General features: G+C 39.6%; 1 long non-coding RNA gene across 1 annotated transcript; it reads left to right on the top strand.

The window, feature by feature from the left end:
• Positions 1 to 2194: 2194 nt before the first annotated feature.
• LOC138512970 (uncharacterized) lies at positions 2195 to 3960 on the top strand. Its single transcript, XR_011281641.1, has 4 exons — positions 2195 to 2255; positions 2729 to 2835; positions 2933 to 3119; positions 3207 to 3960. It is a non-coding gene; the product is annotated as an uncharacterized lncRNA (long non-coding RNA).
• The last annotated feature ends 351 nt before the right edge of the window (positions 3961 to 4311 follow it).

The following is a 4311-nucleotide window of genomic DNA, read 5'->3' as shown; positions in this document are numbered from 1 at the left end:
AGCCCCTGTGGCTAAGGGCCCCAAGGCCAAGGGCGGCTCTGACATTGGCGCTCCAAGATGTGTCTGCAGGTGTCAGCAGGGGAAGCCAGTGAAGCCAGCAGTCAAGAGACACCAACAGAAAATGGGTGGGGAGTGGAGCAATTACTCTACTCCAGAAAACCCCTACCACTCTATCTTACCTCCAAATAACACAGACTGCCATAGGCTCACACCATGTACACTCAGATAGATTTGTGACCACCAGACTGAACTTATTCATGACAGGATTGTCGAAGTTGCCTTGCATTACTAACATACTTGTCAAGGTCAACAAGCGCTGCACTTAGATATAATTATGAATGTTAGCAAGTCCACACTTATTCACAATTCCATCCAAGTGTGGACATGCCAACATTCACAATTATTTCCAAGTGTGGATATGCTAACATTCATAAGTCTGTCTAAGTGTGGACATGCTAATATTCACAATTCTATCCAAGTGTTGGCATGCTAACATTCAAAGTCTTATCTAGATGTGGCGCAGGCTAATATTCACAATTCTGTCTAAGTGTGGGCATGCCAGCATTCACAAATCCATCCAAGTGTGGGCATGGCAATATTCACAATTCCATCCAAGTGTGGGCATGCCAATATTCACAATTCCATCCAAGTGTAGACATGCCAATATTCACAATTCTATCGAAGTGTGGGCACGCTAACATTCAAAAAGTCCTGTCCAGATGCGACGCAGGTCAACATTCACAATTCCATCCAAGTGTGGACATGACAACATTCACAATTCTATCCAAGTGTGGATATGCTAACATTCATAATTCCATCTAAGTGTGGACATGCTAACATTCACAATTCTATCTAAGTGTGGACATGCTAACATTCACAATTCTATCTAAGTGTGGACATGCCAGCATTCACAATTCTATCTAAGTGTGGACATGCCAACATTCACAATTCTATCTAAGTGTGGACTTGCTAACATTCATAATGTCAGCATGTGCCACACTTGGAATTGTGGATATTGGCCTGTGCCGCATCTGGATGGGGCTGTGAATGTTGGCATGCTAAAGGTCAGGTAACCCACTAACCAATATAAGCTCAAACTCTGCATGCCTATCTCACTAAAAAAACTCACACAACCATCTCTCGCACAACAAGCCGCAAGCACTTCACAACACTGCAACAACACATAAGCCGAAGCAACAGCACACGCGGACTGACACCGATCCAATACCCGCACCAAAGCTCAGCATCTGGTGTATACCGAGTTGAAGCTGCCAACAGAACACCACTCTTCTCACTATCCTACTCCCTCTTCACCCTACTAACCCATCCCACCTTATCCTTTACAGATCCGCCAGAGCGCATGGGGACCAATTCCGTTGGTGACGGTGCGCGGTACAAGTACCTTTAACATTTAACATATGCACATTCATATGACAGCAGTGCATTGGGGAGCACAGAAGTTGCATTCGCAATACATTGGCCGACAAACCATTAGTGGCACATTTCTCCCATCTAAAACATAAGGATACGGATCTTAGGTGTTTTTCTGTCCATAGCACAAGTCCCCTGAGTAGAGGAGGTGATATTGCCACTGTGCTGCACAAGATGGAACAGCTGTGGATTTATACATTGGACAGTGTGAGACGGGGTTTAAATATATCGTGGAGTGGAATGCCCTGATTACCCATTAAAATCATACTAAATTGAAGTAGTCTCTTTTAAAATCTGACCCCTCTTGGAACAATGTTCTAATTCTGAAGCGGATCTTGAAATTGGTTTCGCTAAATGATGGGTTTCATAAACTACTGAAACAGCGGGTATTTATCTTGCCGTAAATTAGTTGTAAGCACATATGACTGAATGAATATGGAATAATGATAAGAAAAAATGAACCTTCCATAGATGATACAAAAATCAGAATAAACAGTATTTCAAAAGCATGGCAGAAATAGAACATGAACATTGGCTGAAGTGCCTTGCGATTCTTAGAATGAAATGCTATTGCGGATAATGTCCATGATGTGAAGTACGTGGTTAAGAGGTGATGGAAGTGTAAATAATTGATGAAATACACTCTGAATAGTTCCAAGGTATCGTATATGGGCGAGTATTTGGGCCGCGAGAAAAAGAGAAAGTCCTCTTTTTATGACTATCGCTTTGTCTCAGTTCCAGCTACGTGAAAGCTGGGCATCAAGCAGTTTTGCTTGTGCTCCAGAAATCGTCAGTCAATGTCCATAGCAGACAGGAAAAGAGAGGTAAGAGCTCGGGTGATTTTGTCAATGGTATTAAGTACGGAAATGCGGCAAAGAGATGTTCTCAAAACAGGCGAGACTAACGTGTGATGTCGCATCTGTGAGGAATACAAAAAAGAAAAAAAAAGATAGTCCTTCTACGACTGCTGTTTAGGCTCTAGTTGCAGCTACGTGTAAACTGAAGCCACCGTACCATATTACGAGCGGCTAGGGGCAAGAGAAAGTGTGTATTAAGAAAGAAAAAGAATAGTGCTTAATTAATAAACGGCACCGAGATTGAAGACGAAATATTATGACCACAGTTACAACCCATTCTGGCAGAGTGGCGTGTCTGGGCAATAAAGAACAGAACAAGAATGGAGCATGAGTTTAACGTAGGGAGAGCTACAATGCAAAAAGTCTTGCAGAGGGAATCCACCACTAGATAGATACTCATGCAATTCTTTTTTCTTTTCTCTTCTTTTTCTGTTTTGTAGTAAGTTCGTGAAATCAACAAGATTAAAAATAGTTAATTTTGGCCCGTGAAAAGACCGAAGAAATACTGTGTTTTTCATCATTGGAGGAACCCAGTACAGATAGAGAAGTAAGTCAATCGTGCGAATAGCTGAGAATGATAATAAAGATGAAAGGTCCCTTGAGGCTTATTAAACAGACATTTACACACTGTTGTTATCTTGTAGGAATCGATTGAAAGTCTTTTGACAATGAAGTCGGATGAGACCAACTGCTAAAAGTGCATCGCACACAAGGTCATTTGGATCGATCTGGACAGAATAAATGGAGTTTACAGTGGCAGTGCAACCCATCACTCCATTAATATGTGTCCCTACAGATGACTCTGTTAGACGATTATCTGTTGTTTCAGAAGTAAGTGTATTTATTGTTTTCAAAAATTTGGATTGAAAATGTTTTTAAAAATTACTTAATTAAGTTTTATGTGTTGCATCCTTGTAGGTTTGTCCTTATTGATTGGGGAACCAAATACAATTGCAGACAGGATTAATCCACTACTTTCGTTTCCCACACTGCTATTGTATGACGGAGGTGGGTACAAATGTTTTGTCTACTATTTTGAGACATTATGTATCACAATAATAGTGTTTTGATAAACAAGTGAGGATGACATTTTGTTAGATTTTACAATGGGTTTTATCATTGTTTTTTATGAGGTGTGGTTCACCCTACAATGTGCAACAGGACATAATAAGTCTCCCGTCTATGTCGTGAAGAAGGTTGACGTACATAGTTGACAGATTCAAGTCCAAAGATGCAACTGAAACACATGTCGACCCACTGCTGGAATAATTACAGGCAGATAATATTACCAAAGACTGAATTGAGGGAATTTAGCATTGCTCACGTTGGAAATTGTAGATTGTGACCGAGTGTATAAGTTTATTTATATTTATGTCATTTAATGTATGATGAAGAAAAATGTGAATGAATGAAAGGTAGGGATGAAGGTTTATTGACCCGAATTGAGAACATAATGTTTGTTTTATTGTTTGAAAATATTTTACATTAAATGGTGATTTATGAGATTTATTAAAAAGACTGAGAAGATATGAGAAGAATCATTTGTCGATATTTGTAACAAGATACATGAATATGCTGTCATCCTCTATCCGATGGTTCACCTTTGTTTTTTGATAAAGCTAGAGTGTCCATGGCATGTTTGACGCCAGCTTTTTTAAACACAGATAATAAATGCATTCTCCTCAAATGTATTTATTCTGAAACTCTGAAACACTTTTGTATGGGCATGATACAAATAAAATACCATATCATATCAAATCATCATATTCTTCACAAAATAATAAAATGTGAATAACTGTGTCTGAGCATGCATCACATAGCTGACAAGATTCAAAATTGCTTACTTTCCATTCACAGGTACATTTCTACCTCCTGAGGGTACCTGCTCTAAGCTCCATAAACAGTGGCTTGTATACGCCAGTGAGATCGAGCCTAGATAGGTTTCAGCTCCTTGTTCGTTTTTTGTAAATAGATATTCAAGCCCAGTTTTTAGACCTAAAAAGGAGCTAATAAGCCATTCATA

This window comes from Ambystoma mexicanum, chromosome 12 (genome assembly GCF_040938575.1).
Source record: "Ambystoma mexicanum isolate Mex_15411 chromosome 12, UKY_AmexF1_1, whole genome shotgun sequence".
Lineage (NCBI taxonomy): Eukaryota > Metazoa > Chordata > Amphibia > Caudata > Ambystomatidae > Ambystoma > Ambystoma mexicanum.
Note: the sequence above shows the minus strand (reverse complement) of the source record. Positions and strands in the feature narration are given on the sequence as shown.